Source organism: Rhinolophus ferrumequinum, chromosome 4 (assembly GCF_004115265.2).
Source record: "Rhinolophus ferrumequinum isolate MPI-CBG mRhiFer1 chromosome 4, mRhiFer1_v1.p, whole genome shotgun sequence".
Lineage (NCBI taxonomy): Eukaryota > Metazoa > Chordata > Mammalia > Chiroptera > Rhinolophidae > Rhinolophus > Rhinolophus ferrumequinum.
This window is the reverse complement of record NC_046287.1, coordinates 89,441,966-89,464,852: the sequence shown is the minus strand read 5'-3', so window position 1 is coordinate 89,464,852 and position 22,887 is coordinate 89,441,966.

Here is a 22,887-nt window from a genome sequence, read left to right as displayed (position 1 = left end):
TCCTTCAGGTCAAGAATGGACATTGGCAACAGTCCTAAATAGATCCATTTGTACATGACATTGCGTTTGGAATGTCTTTTTACCTCTTCAAGTTTGTCTAACAGATCACCATTTTATATTACATTTTTATGTGTTACAAGACCCCCTAAACCTTTCTTAAGAGGTTTCAGCTCGGGGTCCTTATCAATACATTGATTTGTCAACATTTCACCTACATGCCCAGTATATAGTTATATTAAGGGCATTTTAATCACTTCAAATAATGGCAGATATAATACAACACGCAATAATTTTTTTTAATATGGTGAGGCATTGTTCAGAAAGTATATATTTTTAGGAACTTCTTATCATGTAATATAATCCAAGATTTGATTTATAGAAATATTCTTGCAGCAATGTAAATAGACAGAGAAGCTGGTTAGGGGCCTGGAGGGAAATCTAGTTAAGAAATAATAAAGGCCTGTGGTAAGACAGCAACTATGGAGACAGAGTGGGTGCTAAATTTTTTACAAGTCTGAGCTTATGAGTCCAAAAGGATAAGGTAAAGATAAAAAATGAACTTGGACAAATGACATCATAAATAAAATTGGGACTGTAGAATGAGACTAGCAGATGGAGGGCATAATTAATGTATCCTTGTGATCTTAGAAGGCCCAAAACAATAATGATGATAATAAAATGTACCAGGATAATCAAGAATTGATAACCTATATTCTTGCCTTCTCCCTGCTGGATGGAAATACTAAAAACCAGAATTTACAGGAAAAGTTTTTGAACTTAATAGGGCAACACTGGAACACTAACACAAGGTCATATTAGCCAGGCCATACCTGTGCAGGTGTTTGGCCAATCTGATGGGAAGGACACTTTTAGAGGAGTAAATGAACTAACAAGAGCTGACAAGTTAAACTGAGAGCACTGTTCAGTAAATATGCAGAAGTCCCACTTGGTAAAGTGATAGGAAATGGCAGAAGAAGAAATTGATAAGGTTGATCTCTAGACCAGAGTCCTCCCTGGGGATTGCTCCAGAGACTAAGTACCGATGATCCATTCGGCTCACAGACTGAATGTGAATGTTTCCCATCTCATCTATCCCATCATGCTTTCTATTTCTCAGACTCATTCCTGTCATTGTTTTCATATTCAAGGAATATGTGTGCAATTGAAACGATGCTGGACTCAGAGACAGAAGGAAGGTGTTCTAACCATTCTTTACTCCACAAATGTTTTTCAGTTCCTACCAAGGACCATCCATTGTGGGCCCCAACCAGATGAGGTGGTGTCATTTCCTGCAATGAACTTTCAGATTCATAATCATAACAACAAACAACTTAGACGGTACTTACTTCTTGCCAGGCTCTAGCCTAAGTGCTTAGCTTATATTAACTCATTTAATCCTCCCAACAACTCTATGAGGCAAGTGTGCTGTTATTATTATACCCATTTTAGAGACGAGGAAACGGAGGCACCAACAGGTTAAGTAATTTGTGCAAGGGTACACACAAAGTGGCAGAGCAGAAACTTCAAACCAGGCAGTCTGGCTTCAAGGGTGGTCCTCTTAACCATTATGCTATTTTATAGTCTATAGAAATCAACTCTCAACAACTGAGATGGAGCGTTTCTGGTATTAGCTATTAGGAGGAGTACATGCTACTGCAGGGGCCAACTTGCAGTGGGAAAAGTCAAGAAAGACAGGGATTCACTGGCCATGTTTAGGATATCAGTTCTAGACAGAGGGAAACTTGTAAGCAGAGGTATGAGACGGGGAGCTCATACCACCTCCTGGTGGTCCAGAGTAGCTGGACGAGAGGACTAGGATGAGGAAAATGGCATGGCCAGGGGAAAAGCTGGAAAGATGGGCATATGCCTGAGGACTTGTAAGTTACATGAAAAATACATAAGGTATATTGTTTCTGGGCCATACTCTTCCACTTGGTTTCACTTAGATTAGCATTTGAAGTCATCAGAAAATGAGAGAGGCACAGCTCCTGTGACAAAATGTAGTAATACTGTCTCCACTAGCTCAGAACTCTTTTTGCTCAAGGCTTTTTAGGTTTCACCAATACTACAATGAGGACACAGCAGTTTAACCCCCATCAAACTGATTAGTAGGTGACCCAGACAAAGCGGCTTCCATAGTTGTGCCCAGTGGGGGACTCTATTTTCAGCTCCAACACCAGTCAGAGAGGACTTTTCTTACCGTAAGTGTCTACAACCCCATTCGCTTTGCAAGCTGTCAGAGAAGAGTCACAGAGCAGAGAACATTCAGGTTTAGAAAGTGAAGCTGCAATATCAAACAAACAAGAAACTGTTCCAGGGATATAGGCAATAAGTAAAGCAAGCAGCCAGTATTCTTTTTAAAGTGTTTCAGAAGAAAACAAAAACAAGAAGAGACAACAAACAAGCAAAAAGCCTCTGCAGCAATGTTTGTGATAAATAAGGTACTTAAGGAAAACCCTAAGCAAATGCCGTTACAGAGGTGGATTTATACAACTGACTTTGGAAAATCACATCCATGTAGGTGGGAGTGGGAAAAGAAGTGTGTGGCATGCAGAGAGAATCGAGGGACCTCAGACATCTCAGGAAGAATCCACCCCGGAACAGAAATAATTTTGTGACCAGACACCCCATAGAGGACTCCCCCTGTTCCTTAGAGGAAAAGAAATAGGACATTTACAGCAGTATCCACTCTCTCGTAGCCACTCTTGCCCTTCCCTCCCCTCAGCCACCCCAACTCAGATCCATCCCAGAGTAGGAAGCTCAAGCCCCAGTCCCCAACTCCCTTAACCAGAGACATCAGAGCATCCACACAGGGAATAGCCTCACACAAGGGGCATCTACATACCTGGTTGAGTAACCACAAGCCCCAGTGCTGGGCACTTGCCTCCCAGAGCTGAGCAGTGGGAACTGGTCCTTGGTTCCTACCACTGCTCCAGATGTGGAAGGGAAGATCCCCGGTCACAGTGGTCCCTTGGCCCCAGGCCAAACTACTGGTGGAATGGAGAATTGGTAATGACACGGGCATGGGGGCAGCTTGGGGGTGGACAACAGCCTTGCCTTTCCTGTTCCATCATCCATGGAACGGTGCTGCAGGTCTTGAAAATGAAAGGGATGAGCCCAGGCTCCAGCGTCTTTGCCTGTGTTGGCGAGGTGAGCACTTCCTGTCCTCCAGCACCTCCTCAATGATTAATTCTCCAACGTATCGAGGTGTCCCTCACACTTCCCTACAGGGGAGAACCAAAGCACCTGTTTTAATCTCTAATGAAATAGTCTAGTACATAGATATTTAGGCACGTTAGCTGTACAGTAAAATGTGTCCCTTTCCATGATGTGAGCTCAGATACTTTGTGTTTGAAGTGCCAAGTTAAAGAACCACTTCAGAAACAGAGCGACACAATTTTTCTGTATTGGACCATCTCTCATGACAAATTAAGTCACAATTCCGGTGTCCAGAGCAGACATCAGACAAGCAGCCTCTTTGCTAAATGTTCCCTGACCTGGATTCACTTCTACTAGATGTATCATCATCATCCAAATTAATCCAAGCAGAGGAAATGCTAGAAAAACAAAAATGGACCTATGTTATAAGTGAAATGAAATATGGATAAGCTATGTATTAAGTTAGTGCAAAAGTAATTGCGGTTTTCGCAATTATTTTTAACCTTTTAAAAACCGTAATTACATTTGTACCAGCTCTTCTAAGAGAAGGTGTGGGAACTGGTTCTAGATATTAGCATGGCCAGTGTGTGTGTGTGTGTGTGTGTGTGTGTGTGTGTGTGTGTGTGTGTGTGTGTGTGTGTGTGTGTGTGTGTGTGAAACAGAGAAAGCGAGAGAGAGAATATTGCCTTAAATCGTTGGGCTGGCCCTGTAGCAAGAACTGCCTAAGCCCTCAGCCCACCCCTCCCAGGACACACCTCCTGCCATCTTACGAGGCTCAGGGCTGGTTGAAGTAGCTGATTGACTGCTGCTCCAATATCCAGTGAGTCAGCTTTGAGATTTATCCCTTAGGACTCTTGGGTTGAACTGTCATCTTCCAGCGGTCAGTTTATAATTTGCTTTTACTTGGCCCAGGGTGCAATACCTCCCACACACAAATATTTATCCAAGCACTGATGGAGAGGTAGACTGGTCGTGAAATAACATGAAATTCTCTGGGTCGTCTCCAGATTCCATTTCATACAAGCTGAGCAGCCTCTCAGGACGACTAATCGCCATCCGAGTCACAGATGGACCAATGACTTTGCCGTCCCATAACTTAAATCTCATATTACTGACTTTAATAACCCACATAACTCAAAAATGTTAAGTGTATAGGCTCCAGCATATGTTTTATTTTGATCTCATAACTGTATATTCTCTCCAAAATTATATTTAAGTAGTATTTCTCTAGTTTTTGTAAAGAAAATGATGTCTTCCCTAGGGGGAAAAAATAAAATAAATTTTGAGGTAAAGCAGGTCTCACTGGCAAATACAATTGAGGAAGCATATTATGGATTTTATTACATATTTATTTCCTATAAACAGATTCCTCATTAACGTGCCAAGAGCATACATTGGGATGAGGGGTCTCGTTCCTTCCTGAGAGGACTGAATGTAGTTAAAGCTAGAGAATGAGAATTCGTACCACGCTAGAAGACTGCTTCCAAACCGAACGTAAAGTGGAACAGTTACTAATGACAAGCAGAGCTAGGACACCTTTTCTTATAATATTTTCTTCGTTTTCCTTTGTGAATCCTCTCACTCAAGATGTTTTTGAAGGGTGCCTGTGTACACACATATCAAAACACCATTAAGGGAAGCCCTCCTGCTCCTTACCGCTCACTTTTAATCAAGTTTTCTTCTCTTCACATCTGGCTGCCATGGCAGCAGGGAGGCAGTCGAGCAGTTATTCAGAGCTCATTTTACCTTCCTGTCTAAAGGACCTGTCAAGAGGCTCCAATGACTTGCAGAGAACAGGATGAACAGAGTAGATCTGAAGTGCACTAGTGCTCAGCCTCAGCAAAAGCCCAAGTTCAACTGCAGAAAGTGAACATACAGGCAGACTCTGGTCTACACCCAAGTTATCAGTGCTCCAAACCCCCAAATGGTCACAGAGGACAATGAGCTCAAACCACAGCTGGGTGCTGCCTGCAGCCCACCTAGAGAGTCCCCCTGCTCCTTCTATTAATACTGGAGCTTAAAAATTGAGGTTAGTAAGACGCAAGACGGGAGTTTTGAAGTCAAACAAGAGCAGCTTTTAACATCCCGAAGATTCACCACAGAACACCAGACCCCCAGGAAGTGTCCAAATTTCCACAGTAAGGAAATTCTGTTCATGTATTCTTCCTGGAGATTCACAGAGGCTCTGAGCAGAGCTGATGACGAGACAAGATGTGGAGTTCCACTTTCTTTGACCTGAGGCAGAGCCAGCTTCACACACATGGGACCTGTGCTGTTGCTTAGCAGAGCCTGCACCTGGTTGAATGCTCCGTGTCACCATCTTGACATTCGTAATAATTTTTTAACAAGGGCTTGCATTTTTATTTTGCACTGGCCACCTGCAAGCTCTGTAGTCGATCCTAACACAGGGTTACACTCATATTGGCAACACCTCTAAACAACCAAGAGACATACTTGGAGGGAGGGGGGCACCTAGCTTAAAAAAACTGAAGTCAGGAGAAGCTCCCTAGTGGGATATATTGGTTCTCTGTGGCTACCAGCCCACAACATTTTCCTTCCAAATTGTGTGAACTTTTTTACTTCACTTTGTCAGTGGCCTAAAATAGTTTCTATTGAGGGAGTAAAATGGTGGAAGGGGGAGAGGATTAAAAAGGTTTTTTTATATCAGCATAAATTCATAAAGTTTATTTTTAAAAGTTTATTTTCATATGGGAATCTGAGCGCTTAGCGTAGTGAGGGCTTTTAGGATTTTATTTCAGACTTAAAAGTGTTAGAAGAATTATATTTACCTATCTTTTGCCCACAACAGTATACACATCTTATTAGCATTCAAAGCTTGTCCATTGGTTTTTGTTACATTCCTTGGGAGACATTGTCACCAAAGGCAGATGCAATGTTTCCACAGGGCCGGCAGAGGGGGCAAGAGGGATAGTCTGGAGCGGACGGGGTGGGGGCTGAGGGGTGTGGTCCTGGTGAGAGATGCTATAGTGGGGACCTCTGGGCAGCGTTTAGGACACTGAGGTCGGGAGCCCTAGAAAGCAGTTGAGGGACACAGAAAAGCAGTAAGAACATGTGAACAGTCAACTTCTCTGCTAATTCCAGAAGTTTGCGTGGCACACATCAGTGCCAAAGTCAAGTCTCTTTTTCCCTTTTGCATGCTATGAGCCCTAGTCCACAATAAATTACAGAACTGGTTAACATCATGAACCTAGTCACATTATGTTCCAAAGACGTTTAAAAGCTGACGTAACACTGTGTACACATAGCAGGTTTTCTGAGACAAAACGCCCTTAAAATTCCAAATCACTGATTTACAAATTATTTTCAGGATACCTCAAATCCAAAAGGTTACTATAACCTGAATCCTATTCCACTAATGCACATAGCCAAATTAAATATCAGGAAGTACATTCCTACAAATGAGGTTGTCTAAACTGTGTATCGGTCCTTTCCCCAATATACTCAATAGTAAAATAAACAAAACAATGACTTTCAGCATTATTTGCCAAGAACATTGGCAATTGAAATTTAACATAATTGGCACTTTTCTTCCAGAAAATCTAAGTTCCTGATTCATCTTTTTGTGAAATGAAATACGGATGAATTTCCATGGAAACCAGCAGAAATGACTTGCCCAGTTGATAGAGGGATGTCACCTAACACTTTTCTCTCTCTGCTGGCCCGAGTTGCAACCATCACTAGCACACAGACCTGTGTGGCCCACAAAGTCTTTCTCCCTGAACACCAACCTGCAACAGATGAAGTTTACAAAGCACCTCCTATGGGCCACTTTAAATGCCTTTCCTCTAATCCTAATGACAATCATTGAAAAAGGTACTATTGTCCCCATTTTATAGATGGGGAAACTGAGGCTCATCAAAGTAAGGTGATTACCCAAAATCATATGGCAATGTCATATTGGGTTTAGGAGCACCTGCCTTCCACTGATGACTGTGCTATCTCTCTCTACCAAGGCAGCTGGAAAGCAGAATGGCTCTGGGTAGGTGATTAGGGGGGTGAAGGGAGTTGGGAGAAAGCAAAAGGAAGAGTGCATATTGAACACTCACTGCCCATTTTATAACTTACCTCACATCAAGCTAGGTACCAGCCACTGGAGGACAGAAAGAGGCTGGCACTTCCCTGATGAAGGTATCTCAGTCTCAGGCCCCAGCCTGCTTATCACCTTTACAGTGTTGGCTCAGTTCCACCCTCACTACCACACCTGGAATCTGTCACTGCATTTCCATCCAAGGCCACCACAGAGACTCTTCCCAAGTTCAACAGACTTTAAGGGGCTAGATTTAAGACGATGTGACTAAAACAGCAGCTCTTATCAGTGTCATGCAAGTTATATGGTGTGTGACCACAAGCAAGGCGAGGTATCTTATTTCCTCAATGCTTTCTTTACCATTTTGCACATGCCCCAATAGCTCTTACAGTGTCCCCCCAAATCCTCTTGGATCATGTCTTAAAAAAATGTCAATGTTATGTACTTTATGACCTTTCTCAGTCTAATAAATCTCGATGTGTTGGCTTCCTTATTGACTGAGCTTTACCTTAAGGATAATATAGGGTATGAAATCAAGATAAAAGTTAGAAATATACTGGGGGCGCCAAAAAAATGTATACACATTTTAAGAGATGGTCAATGTTGTTCAAGCAGTAGTTCGCAGTAATCAAATGTGTCTGGATGCTGATGGTAACCACTTCGAACACCTCTTGTAATTGCAGAAGTCAAACATGACTTGTATTCATCTTTTGTTATCGATATATATTGAGTATTACAATTTTAATAGCTTTTTCCTTTCTTAAAATGTGTATACATTTTTTTTGGCACCTTCTGTATAAATCGCTGATATATCTGTGTCCTCAATTTTACCTTTCTAACTCTTTTTTTCTTCTTCCTTAAAAATAGCATGTATTTACTACTGGGTTCCTATCCAGAGTGTCACTTAAGACAATGGTTCTCCAGTCTGGCTGCACATTCAAATCACCCGGGGATATTTTACACAGCAGGGTGCCTGAGTTCCAACCCAGACCAAGCGACTCAGTCTCAGGGGAGAGCCTGGACACTGCTTTAAAAATTCCTACATGATTCAAAAGGGATTCTAAGATTGAGAAGTTTTAGGGCAATGATACACATCGGCATCACCTGGAGAGATTTAGAAAGTCCTGGTGCCTGGCCCCACCCCCCAGACATGTCCACCTAATTGGTCTGGGGTGAGCCTCAGAATCTGGATTTGAAAAGTTCCCCAGATGACTCGAATGTACAGCCAAGCTTGAGAACCACTGCAGAGCACAGAAGGGAAATGATCATTCACTAGAAAAAGATGGCAAAGCGAAGAGCCAAAAAAATATGGAACGAAACTATTCACACTCCTCTGAATAGCTGGAACCCAACACTTCTGCCTCCATCTGGCCCTCTTCCAAATATAGTATTAGTGAAGATAAAGATTACTCCTCACACATCCACAGGCTGCCTTCTTTATGTTCCCTCCAAGGCTTCCATCTTAGATCTTAAAAGCACTGACTTGGCTCTGCCAACAACAAGCTGTGTGACCTCAGGCAATGTCCTTAACTCTTTAAGCCCCAGTCTCCTCCCCTTGAAAGGGGCTTGCTGACCACATGTTGAGTGGTCCTGAGGACAGTAAAGGTGAAAATGCAGGTAAAGTGATCAGCAAAGTGATCAACACATAGTATGCCCTCAATAAATGTTAGCTGTTTTACTTACTGGTGGCCTTTTCTAGTCTCTTTTTGGTATTAATTACTAATGATAATTAACACATTGGCTTATTACATTCCAGGCACTGTTCAGTACTTAACACACACGTATATGTATTCATTTGATTCAAATAATTATGTGAGCCCCATTTTATAAGTAAACAAACTGAGGCACAAAAGGGTTGGGTGACTTGCCTGAGGTCCCAGAGTGAGAGGTAGAGCCACATGGGGCTCCAGGGGGTGTGTTCTAATGACCACTTGCAGTACTGAGTCTCAAACCATTCCACGTGACAGCCAATCTCTCACGTTACCGCTACCAGCTCTCCCTGCTCACCTCTGCCCTACTGGCCAGCATCTGGGATTTGACAGAGATTGATGAGGTCATCAGTCACTCCATCCGTCAGCCCCCATCCCAACAATCCAGAGGAGCTCAGTGCTTCCTTCCCTTTTCTATCTGAGTGACAACCTCTTGCAGGTTTAACATCAATCCAAGCAAGTTTACTTCTATCTTCTGTTCATTGAGAGACTTAAACAGAATCATTTGTGTAAAGGTCCAGGCACAGGCCTAGGACATAGTCCTTTCAGCCAATATTATTTCCCTGTTCTCCTTCATCAGTTCGACTTATCAAATCATGGGGGGATTATATATTTTTGAGCAACATGCCTCCAAAACCATCAGCCCAGTGAATAGCTGTGCCTTTCATTTTGGCCCACAAACTGGCCTCTGAGGCTGGCCCACAGATCCAATGCTGGAAAGTGACCTCAAGGGTCAGAGGGAGAAGACAGCACACAGAAAGGAAACACGGCTCCAGGCACAGTCATTGCTCAGAGAAGCTGCCATTCAATCATCACTTCTTACCACCCTATCAGCCCATTGGCCGTATATGCAAGAAGCTAAATTGCTTCCTCCTTCTGACCACAAACCCCCCAGTATGTAGAGAGCTGTGCTTCCTGAGTTTACCCAGAGAGCTTCGAATTTCAATTCCTTTCTCCTGACCTCCCTGAGCCTGCAGTTTAGATTTGGTTCCTTTGAGTATTTTTCCCCAGCTGCCCCGGCTCTCATATTCATCAATGCCAAGAACGTTTGCATTTTATTTCTGATTACCCAAACCTTTTATTTAGCTTCTTAGATGCCAACTTTTCAGTCATTAGTCAGTAACACTGCCACCTCTGAATCATCCATTAACTTCCCTTATTAAAGGCTCTCCCTTCTGTCTGGAACTTCTTTCATCCTGAGCATCATTTTGAAAGTTTTCCTGGCCCATTATTTTTAAGCCACACAGTCTACAAAGCTGATCCATCTAAGTACTAAGGAAAAATTAGTCCACTCTTCTAGAAATTACTTGTCAGAGGAAAGTGCAGGTAGGAAACCTTTCTGATTTCTGAAGGCGTGGATGCTGTTTCCCCAGAGGTCAGAGGCCAGTAAGCTTTTTGGCCTTCAGGCCTCCTGCCTTTCTTCTCCAACATCCTGTATTCTAGAAGACTTCCAGCATTCATTTGCTTTTAGCACATTTTAAAATCTTTGTAGTTAGGGTACAGTTAGAAAGAGGTTTCCTTCCTCTATATCTGATACATGGGTTCATCTATGAATGCTGGATGAGGAGACACAGACAGAGACCAAAGCCGGGTCCTCTGTCCTTGTTGTGAGTACGCTGATGGGTTTGGGGAGTTTTCCTGAGCTGAGGGGTAGGGACCATTTGTGCTAGTAGCATTCTACATATTCTTAAATCTGGGTTCAGACCTAAGGTAAGCTCCTATTCAAAAACCTGAAGACCTACATTTATTTCAATCTATGTATTTATTGCCTAACATGCTACTAAACATTGCCACAGACATATTTCTCTGCATTCCAAATGTATTCATATCGACCAAGAATTTGTGTCTAGTCATCATATTTTAATCAAAAAGAGTCCAAACCAAGTACAAATTGATAAACCTTTTTTGAGAGCAATTTGCCAATACCTACCTAGCAAAGTAAAACTAATATTTATTTTATTTCTATGAATTCACTTGCCTAAGGGTGCAGAGATACAGGCACACACCTATATATTATAGCATCCTTTGTAACAGGAACATTAGAAATAACATAAATTAATCTTTAATTTAATAATTTAATAATTAATTTAATAATTAATCTTTAAATAAATTGTTGTCCATCGATACAATGGAATATCATTAGAAATGTATCTCACATATCTCTAAATACTGACAGTGAAGATATCCAAGACACATTGTCAGTATGGGAAGAAACAGGTCCATTTATATATGATAAACCTACTTTTATAAATAGAAAAATAACTTGTTCGTATGCTCATATAGACAGAAAATATTTGAAATATTTGTTTTTAACATGAGGCTTACCATGTGCTAAGCACTATTTTAAGCTCTTTATGAATATTAACTCATTGAATCCTTGTGACAATCTCTGAGGTAGGTCCCATCACTATCCCCATTCCAGATAAGAAACCAGAGTCTCAGAGAGTCCAAGGTCATAGCCAAGATTCCAACCCAGGCAACTTGGCCCAGCAACTCCTTAGCCATGACAGCGTGTTCCTTCTGCACACTACTGCTTTGTTTTTTAAAAAATGAGTTATTGCTTTTATTGCAAATTTTAAGGATTAATAGAAAAAAAAGTGTCTAACTCCATGTGGAGCTATAAGGCATAAAACATGCCTTATAAGGCATAAAAACATGTTGCAGCCTCAGGGTCCAGGTTTTTAAGACAGATTTCAGAAACACTATAAGCAGGTTATTTACCTTTTAAGTGACAGTAAAAGCAGAATTTGTTTTAAGCCTTGATGTTTACTGAAGTCTAACGCAAGAGAGCAAGTTGGTTGTAGAGACCCTGCTTTTAGAGGCTTGTCCATGAGATCCTCAGAGAGAAGGCAGGAGCAAAACCTTCAGCAAACACTCCCCAGTAAGCCTCCCTTCAACAAGGAGGCCAGGGGCAGGATGGGAGGCCGGATTGGCTGTGGAGAGCCAAGGGCCAAGCAGATCCTACAACTCTCATAGTAACTGCCCTTCCCTTTAAGGTGGACACCTCACCTAGCTAATTGGAAATGACTGACAGCTCTCTTCCTATTAGTGGTTTCGGGGCATTGACAAGCTGGGGGATTATTGCTGTGCCTATCACAGGTGAAGGTCTGATAGAAGTACTGAGAGGTGTGTAAGAGGCTGTGGAGATCAATACAAGGGGAACACCTAGAAAACAGAAAGGAGAGGAAGCCTCGGTCTAGAGGACCCTTTGGGATCTGACTGAGGAAGGAAACACCCCCCAAACAACACGTATAAGACTAAAGGAGAGTGCGTGAAGGGGGTAAGAAACCCGAGGTATGCTCTGATCTGGGGGAGAAAGGTCCCAAACAACCAGGAACTTTGGATGCAAATAACAAGAACCAGCCCACAGAGACTTACAGAAAAGGGGGTGGGTGCAGTATTACAAGGTGGGATGGAAGCCAGCAGCTGTTCACAGCCAGGGAAGAGCTGAACTGGAAACTGGAAATCCAGCAGACCTGCCAAAAACCCAGGCAGAGGATATCCTTCACCCACCTCCAGACACTGCAGAAGGAAGCAGTGTTTCTATTTGATCATCTTCCCCACAATTTAGTCATAGGTTCCCGAAAATCAAGACACAATTCCAGTATCTATAGCAAGCTGGCAGTGACCTTGGCTCCCTGGATTATTTTGCAGTCTGCTGCCCACACCTCTTAGCCTTCTTCACAGGAGGAAAGGGAAAGACAGCATTTCCATTTTTCTGTGAGGTGCCAGCTTCTTTTCTCATTCTTAGCTTCCTTTTTTTTCTGTGACATTTCTTTGGCTGAAAGTCACTTACAGTCTCCCTTGTGGTATCTCTTGCCCCTCCCCAGCCATGAAACTTCCCCACGGTACATTTCTGTAATAGTTTAATTGATTGCTGGGAATGGAACGATTCTGCTGTCTGCATTCAGGCTTGACTGGGCACACAGCAGCAGCTCCCAGGGCCCAGGGGCGGTTTAACTGAATTGCAGAGAGCAGAGTCCGGAAATCTCAGAATGCAAATCTCATCTCAGGATTCCTACTTTGCACATGAGGACCTGGCATTGTTTGGTTTCTACTGAGAGCAGAGCCTGAGACAAGGACTTGGTGTGGGTAGTTGATTTGGGAGGTGATCCCAGGACACAGCAAGGTGGGGTGTGGCGTGGGCTAGAGTATGAGACAGCAAGAGAAATTTTCGATCTAAGGGTATGTTATCAAGATCACTCTGTAAGCAACAGCAGCTCAATTCTGGGACCTTAGCTAGTATTCAGATTCCTCCAAGAATTACCAGCCTGAGAATGGGAGCCTGAAGCTGGATCCACATACTCTGATCCCCTTCTTTTAAAGATTGTCTCAGGGACTGTATGCATCTCCATTTCCTAGTTGCTCCTGTGCATGGACTAAGAGGGCTTTCATGATTCTGAAGCCCTTTCAGGCAGAAACAAAAAGAAAGAAAGAAAGAAGGAAAGAAGGAAAGAAGGAAAGAAGGAAAGAAGGAAAGAAGGAAAGAAGAAGGAAAGAAGGAAAGAAGGAAAGAAGGAAAGAAGGAAAGAAGGAAAGAAGGAAAGAAGGAAAGAAGGAAAGAAGGAAAGAAAGAAAGAAAGAAAGAAAGAAAGAAAGAAAGAAAGAAAGAAAGAAAGAAAGAAAGAAGAAAGAGAGGGGCGTGGGGTGGGGGAGGAGGGGAAGGGAAAGCAAGGGAAGGGAAGGGAGGGAAGGAAGGAAGAAAGGAAGGAAGGAAGGAAGGAAGGAAGGAAGGAAGGAAGGAAGGAAGGAAGGAAGGAAGGAAGAGGCCAACATTGGGAGCAAGATGCTGTCAGCAAAAGCAAAATAAGAACTTTCAAGAAACTGTCCACTGTGGGGCAGCCAAATTCAGGACTCAGCTGAGAGAATGTGACACAAAACTCCACCTGGAATGTGTCTTTAATTCCTCAAAGTAATATGTGTACATGGTTTTTAAAATCAAATAGAGAAGAGCGTAGAGTAAAAAAAAAGCAATTTCATACTCATCCCTCCCAGCACAAAAGCACACTCCTCAGAGTCAATCTCTTGTAACCGTTACTGGTTTTTCTGATAGTTACCTGCAATTACCCTTATTTCTTACTCCTTCTCAAAAGAAATACCTGTGCAATTATCCATCCTCTCCATACCAAGGATTTCTCATGAAGCTGTGATTTTTTATCCCAATCTACCTTTTTGCCAAAGGAATCACAGATAATAAAATATGAGAGGGTTGTGGCCTAGAGTTTAGCTCTTTGCATACAGGCATCTATACCACACCAGGGCTGGGGAGTACTTAGGTTCATACAATTGCGTTTCCATGCCCAAAGTGACTGCAGGAAAGAGAGGTGATGCTAAGGCAGAATTCTTGAGCAGGAAATAAAAGCAATTATAAATCTGGAAATTGGTGCCACGGACATGGCAAATTGCTTTGGATAAGCACTGATTCTAACAAGAACTAGATTTCTGAAAACACTACACCAAACACAAGGAAATATCTTGCAACATGGGTTGTCTGTGAAGACTCAGAACGTCTCTTTACCCAGACGGCATAGAAAGCATCATTTTATTGTGTGATGGAGGTAACATGTTTGAGGCAGATATATACCTGGATTTGCTGGGCCAAACAATTTGCTGGGACAATTACAGATATTCTATCCAAGAGGTTCCTTAGAACCATTGTTAGACCACATATATGGTGGTACAAGACGTTTGCTTATAAAAAATGAGGTGGACCAAGTCCTAGAATAAGAGTTAAGCTGTGTATTTACTGTCTTGCCACACCTTTCAGCATTGCCGCACTGAGCACACACTTGGCTGTATGACCAAGAACAAGTTACCGAACCTCTCTGTGCTTTGGAGGATTACTCTTCAGTAAATGAGAGGTAATAGTAGTATCTACTTCAAAAGATCATTGTGAGGATTAAATGAGATAGCACATTGCTTCTCCACCCATCTGGGGTGAAAGAAGCTATTTCTAAAATTTTCAACTTGGTATGGAATGATACTCTTAAAGATACGACAAAAATACTGATTACATAGCAATGACAAATACAAGTTGTTAAATTCAAACTCTTAGCTTCTGTACTTCTCGTTTTAAATTGGTAACAAGATTTTATCCATCACCACCAGTTCATGGACCACACTTAGAGTAACACTATAATCACATATGTAAGGGCTTGGCATGGTATCTGGCATACAGTAAGTGCTCAATGACTGTTGGCTTTTATTATTACCTAAGCTGTGTCAAATTTTATGGTAAATGCTTTTGCTGATGGGAACCATGTTATCAGGAGCCATCTCCAGCTGAGCAATAGAGAGATGAGCGGCCCAAGTAAATATTTAAAACAATGAGCTAGAATGAAAGTAAGAGTGCAGCCTTTGATCACTGTGATAATAAAAGCAAGAGATTGAAACCAGAGGAAGCGGCCAGCTCTTCCCTGTTCTATTTTCCCCTATGGAACTGTGAGCCAGTTAAGGGACAGGTGGCTCTCACCGCCTAGGGAGCTCAGAACGAAAGTTCTGCAGCTTAGTGGACCTGTGGGCCAAGGGAAAGGGGAGGGCTGGAATTTGAAAAGTACTGGGTACTGAGCTAAAGTGGAGAAGTGTGTCTTTAAGTTCCCAATAAGGAGATCTCCAAAGGGAAGTGCTGGTCTAGGAATGCAGTTATGCATAAGAGCATGGAGGACAGGGGGCCTGGGCCCTTCCCTACAACTCCCCTCACAGACTGCAGTGCACTGGCTGTGCTCCAAGCCTTGTGTGGGGAGGGTATATAAGTCAGCGTTCTCCAGAGAAACAGAACGGAGCAGATGTGTTCACTACGCAATATGCATGCCCCCAAAAATACATATGTATGTAAGCATGTACAGTTATGTTTGTGCATATTTACATATTAAAGGCTGCACATATATGTGTATATATACACATAGGGTGCCAAAAAATGTATACACATTTTAAGAAAGGAAAAACTGTATTAAAATTGTAATACTCAATATATACCGATAACAAAAGATGAATACAAGTCATTTTAAGAGATGTTATCTGTGTATTACTTTTTGAAGTTGAATTAAATAGTACAGTAGCAATGTGTAGCATGACGTTCACTCAAAAGATGTTTTTGGGAATGATCGATTTTACTTTACTTCCAATGAGTATTACAATTTTAATACAGTTTTTTCCTTTCTTAAAATGTGTATACATTTTTTTTGGCTCCCTTGCTCTGTCTCTCCATATGTATATATGGTATTGGCTCATGTGATTATGGAGCCTGAGAAGTCCCACAATCTGCCCCATGCAAGCTAGAGTCCCAGGAAGGCCAACGGTGTAGTTTGAAGGACTGAGAACTGAAGAGCCCATGGTATAGATTTCAGTCCAAGTCTGAAGGTCAGAGAACCAGGAGCACCCAAGGAGAATAAAGTGGATAACCTCTTTCGAGCAGTCCAGTAGAGAGAATTCAACCTCCCTCTGCCTTTATCCAGGCCCTCAATGGACTGGATGATATCTACCCACATCGAGGAGGGCCATCTGCTTTACTCAGTCCACAAATTCAAACACTAATCTCTTCTGGAAATATCCTCACAGACACACCCAGAAATGATGTTTAATCAGATATCTGGACATCCTGTCCAATCAAGTTGACATATAAAATTAACCATCACAAACGGTAATTTTCTCCCATGAAGACTGCTAGGTAAAGCCTTTATAAATGCCTGTGGTCTGGCCTGAAGAAAAACCACACACAGATTTTTTTGGGCTGGGAAATGGACTCCACATATGTGATCAAAGCAAGCTCCCAAGAATTGTTTTTAAAAGAATATTCTGATTCAATGAATAACCATATTTGAGGAAATGTTTTTTGTAACACAGGTGTTTGAACAACAAATAACACCATTTAGGAATTTCAACTCAAAAACAGATGCAGTCTAAGAATAATTTCAACAAAATGAAGGGTTTTTGTTTTTTTAAGTGACAGCAAAACTCAGCTCTTTCTTCTTTTCTAAGATGTAATTTTTGAAAATTATTTCATGAACTACAGACTTGATTATGATAACTTTCCACATAATATTTCAAATCACTTGAGTAGGAAAATACCCACAGTCACCGAATTCTATAGTTGCCCCCCCCCCTTTTTTAGTCATTATTTATGTTTAAGACATTCTTTTTAAGAAGGACTCACCAAGTTAGACGGGCCCAAATATATCTGATGAAGATAGAAAGAAATAAAAAATGGGAATCTTTAGCTGGGAAGAGAGACTCAGTAGGGCAGAGAGATGATGATATGATAGCTATCCACAATATTTCCAGCATTAGATATATTTAGAAAGAAATTAACTGGGACCAATGACTAGCAGTAACAGGGAAACATATTTGAGGTATACACACACACACACAAATACACACACACACACACACACACTCACACAAATATTTTAACATCAAAGTTTTTAACAATGGGCCACCTAATGAGAAAGTCAAATATCTGCAGCTCCATGTGTTTTTTAATTATAGCAATGGTGATGGATGGATTAAAGCATAAATACAAAGGCAACACACATGAAAATTTTATCAAATTTATTTATTCAAAATGCATCAAAATATTGATAAAACTAGTGGCACTAACAGAAATTATTTGGTTTCAAAAAGTTGAGATCTATTCGATAAATATATGTCTAAATTTTGACTCCAGATGTATTTCATAGGTTACTATCTATTTCATAGATTACTATCTCAATTTGTATTTTGATTCTGTTTAAACACCTTCATGCAAAAGAAAATGTCTCCATCAAGTTAGATGGAACCAAATGTTGCCCAAACTTTAGCCATATAAGTTTCATAACAGTTCTGGAATTAATAACTGACTTTCAGCATTAGAGAGATTCTATATTACCTTGGAAGTTTGTTGATCATCCCTCAGTTCAGTCAAGTCCCCTAAAATCTAAGAGAAACTAACAGGACAGATTCTTGAGAATTCATCACATCCTGAGGTTTACACTTGAAAAACTACTGTAGAAACTTAATGCATAATTCATACTCCTTAAATATCTGTGAATTTCTTCTGAAACTGTGTCTTCATTTCCATAAAATGGCTCTGGAATTCCACAGCATGTGGTTCTAGTGAACTCAGGACAATTCAGCAAGAGGCAATGAGCATAGTCTCTGATTACCATCTGCTTAAAACACACGTGAGCCAGTAATGATGCTTTCATAGCTACCGTGTTTCCTCAAAAATAAGACCTAGCCGGACCATCAGCTCTAATGCATCTTTTGGAACAAAAATTAATATAAGACCTGGTATTATATTATATTATATTACGTTATATTATATTATATAAGACCGAGTATATTATATTATATTATATTATATTATATTATATTATATTATATTATATCATATTATATTATACCCAGTCTTATATTAAAATAAGACTGGGCCTTATATTAATTTTTGCTCCAAAAGACACATTAGAACTGATGGTCCAGCTAGGTCTTATTTCCTGGGAAACACAGTAGGAGCAGAAAACTCAATTCAAACTGGATCAAACATTCAACAAGATTTATTGGCTCACATAACTTGAAGTTCAAAGCTAGCACAGATCTTAGGCATAATTTGTTCAGGACTCAGCTCAATATCTCTGCACTTTTCTTTATCATTATTTTTTGTGAGAGTTTCTTCTTTAGGATGACTTCCCAATATGACACAAGGGTTACAGTAAGTTCTGTCTTTATATCAATATTCTTTGTCGAGAGAGAGAGATTAAAGAGAGAATATGATTCCCTATATCTAGAACGCCCAGTAAATTGTTCAAGTATCACATTGATTAGGCAACCTCTGAACAATCTCTGGGACTAAGGGAATGTCATGCACTAAATGGCTTAGAACTGACTTATCCCGGAAGCAATAATTGTGGGGCCAAGGGAGGTAGGCAAGACTTGGATTTGTAGCATTAACTAAGGTGTAAATACTTCTTCCACCATAACCATTAAGGTGAGAGAAAGAGAAAGAAAAATATTATGAAGAATGCCAGCAACACTGTCACAAATGGCAAAGGAATAAATAACAGAACACTTTGGAAGGCACTGAGGAAAAAACAATGCCTTTTCCTGATTGTACCTTACTGAGGTAAGTCCACTTAATAAAATGGTTATATATATAAAAACTAGAATAATAAATACCAAAATATTAACAGTTGTTATTTCTTGGAGGTGGAATTATGAGTAATATTCCTCTTTGTTTTTTTAAATATACATATATATGAATACACACATACATTTTTTATAATAGGAAAAAGTGATATGTTCTTAATATTATTGACCAACACAAAACCAAAGCACATTAAGGAACAGATGCCAGAATTCAGCACTCCTAATGTAGCATTCTTTATTTAATTATGTGTAATCAAACAACAATCATTCCTCTCATGCAAAGGAATAGAATGAAATTGTTTAGTAAAGGAAATGGCTACTTTTCCGCATTATAAATTTGCTTCTTCTGCAATCATCATTCAGATTTTTATTGATCACCCTTTACCTACCCTAATAATTTTCATTAATTGTTCCAAAACAATTTTGTTGACATTCACATTTTTAATAATATTCCAAAATTTTAATTGGAATTTAAAAATCATCAAAATGAGTGCATGTTTTACAGATTAATCACCTGATTCAACTATTACTGTCGTGCTTACTTAGAGCTGCAAGTCACAAAAGAATGGGGAAAAAGTAGATGAAGTTGACGGACCAGCACAACTACTTATTAATTATGTCAAGAACTTTAATTATCGATTAGAAATCAACACTCATATAAATGGTGCAGTGAGGTGAGCCTCTTGAAATCTCTGGAATTTACAACAAATTGAACAACTATAACTGCACAAAGGACTCTCTGCACAGCAGACAGGCAAGACTAAAAAGGCACAGTACTGAAATCATCTAAAGGTGGGCAAATTGCGCAAGCAGGGGAGGAGGGAAGGGAGAAGTGTGGAGATGGGGCCTCGCGGGCACAGGACGCAGACCTAGCTTGGTGCATTCTGGAACTACCATAGCTGCAGGAGAGGTAAGAACTCAGACTGCTACGGCTCCGCTTATGGCCCATAGGATTGAGGGAACAGCATATAACATGGCTGATCCCAACACTCAAGGCAGAGACATCGGAGCAAAGACTGAGGGAAGAAGGTTGAAAACGGTGGTTTAAGCCCTCACTGCCGAGCAGAGAATGGAAGCCTTAGGCACTGAGCCTAGCCACCCTTCCCTGCCCTCCCAGAGCTCGCCCCATCCCTACCTGCCCAGTGTTAGAACTGCAACCGTAGCAGAGTCAGATCAAAAGAATAGAATATTTGCAGTTCTGAGAACTGTGGTCCACAGACATGGACTTACACCACAACTAGTTCCAGCAAAGCAGAGGGAGCCGTGGAAGCAAGACTGACTGTGGTGGTGGTTGCTGCCATTGCTCTGGGCCACCTCTCATAACCCACTCTAACCCTGTCCCCACCTATCTGGGCAGATCCCTGCAGGAGTAAACAGAGCTGCTGAAACACACGGGCTCTGAATCTGGTGCAGAAAGAGCTTTGGAACTTCAGAAGATCTCTACATCCCCCCATGGAGGTAGCGCCCTATGACCCAGGTGAACTGTTAACAGACGACAAGCCTGCCTTCCAGGGAATCCCCCTCATTGTGTAAGAAGCTGGAGTAGTGCAGAGAACATATTACACTACAGTGTGAGAGAGAATAAAAGGCTGCAGTCAGAGAGAAAATAAAACATTCTACCAATACTTACTGGAAAACAAAAGAAAAACCTCTTTCTATCAACCTGTTGCAGAACCCACTCCTGTAGAAGTCTAGGAAGAGAAACAATAAATCATTAATAGCCATGAATAACCAAGGTAATAAGACAGCTCAGAAAGAAAATGAAAAGTCTCCAGAAAATGAACTTAAAGACATGAAAGTATGTGACTTAAATGACAAAGAATTCAAAATTACAGTGTTAAAACACTCAACAAGATGCAAGAAAACACAGACAGGCAGTTTACTGAACTCAGAAACACAATCAAAGAACAAAATGAACATTTTACCAAAGAGATTGAAATTTTTAAAAAGAACCAAATAGAATTTCTGGAGAAGAAGAACTAAATAAAAGAAATGAAGAATGAAATAACCAGCTTAGGTAGTAGAATTGACCAGATGGAGGAAAGAATCAGTGAAATCAAAGATAGAAATCTGGAAATGACACGTATGGAAGGAGAAAGAGACTTGAGACTTAAAAGAAATGAAAGAACTCTACAAGAACTTTCTGACTCCATCAGAAAGAGCAATATAAAAATAATGGGCATACCAGAAGGAGAAGAAAGAAGGGAACAGAGAGTATATTCAAACATAGTCGACGAGAACTTCCCAAACTTGTGGAAAGAACTGGATCCTTGAATCCAAAAAGCAAATAGAACACCTAATTATCTCAATCCCAACAGGCCTTCTCCAGGCACACTGTATTGAAGCTGTCAAAAATTAATGACAAAGAAAGAATCCTCAAGGCAGCCAGGGAAAAGAAGACAGTAACCTACAAAGGAAACCCATTAGATTATCATCAGATTTTTCAGCAGAAACTCTACAAGCCAGGAGGGTGTAGAATCAAATATTCAAACTGTTGAAAGAGAGAAATTATGAGGCAAGAATAATATATCTAGCAAAGATATCCTTTAGATATGAAGGAGGAATAAAGACCTTTCCAGACATACAGAAGCTGAGGGAATTTTCTAAAACATGACCTCCGCTACGAGAAATACTGAAGAAGTCTATTCAACTAGCATAAATAGGGATAATTCGTGGCAACCAACACCTAAAAGGGGGGAGAGTAAAAGCCTGCACCAGAATGTGGGAATGGAGAAAGTAAGCATGTTGAAGAAAATGGAATAGTCTAAACATGAAACTTTCTTTTACATAAACTTAAATGGTAACCACTCAAAAAGAATCCAGAACTGAAATATATAACATAATAAAAGAAGAAACAGACAGAAAAATTATAGAATACCACCACACAGAAATAATAGACAACAACAAAAATGCAAAGAAACAATGGAGACACAGTCTTACCAGAAAACCAAAGATAGAATGATAGGAAATCCTCACATATCAATAATCACCCTAAATGTAAAAGGACTGAACTCACCAATAAAAAGGCACAGAATAGCAGATTGGATTAAAAAACTAAACCCAACCACATGCTGCCTCCAAGAGACATATCTCAGCTACAAAGACAAACATAGACTCAAAGCGGAAATGTGGAAATTGACAATCCAAGCAAATGGTATCCTGAGAAAATCATGTGTAGCCACACTGATATCAGATGAAACAGACTTCAGGGTGAAAAAGGTAACAAGAGACAAAGATGGAAATTTCATGATAAAGGGGACTATAAAACAAGAAGACATAATAGTCATCAATATTTATGCCCCCAATCAGGGAGCACCAAAATATACCAAGCAACTACTAACAGAACTAACAGAAAAATTGACCAAAACAATTATAGTAGGGAGCGTAAATACACCATTGATAGCTATGGATAGATTATCCAAACAGAAAATAAAGAAATATCAGCCCTAAATGACACATTAGATGAAATGGACATAACTGACATTTATAGAGCACTTCATCCTAGATCAGACTATACATTTTTTTCTAGTGTACATGGAACATTCTCAAGCATAGACCATATATTGGGACATAAAATCAGCCTCAGCAAATTTAAGAAGATTGAAATCATCCCAAGCATATTCTCCGATCACAAGGCTTTGAAATTGGATATCAACTGCAAAAGGAAAGAAGGAAAAACAACAAATATGTGGAGATTAAACAACATACTTTTAAAGAATGACCAGTCAAAGAAGAAATAAGAGGAGAAATCAAAAGATACATAGAAACAAATGAGAATGAAAATACATCCTACCAAAATTTTGGTGATACAGCGAGAGCAGTTTTAAGAGGGAAATTTATATCATTACATAT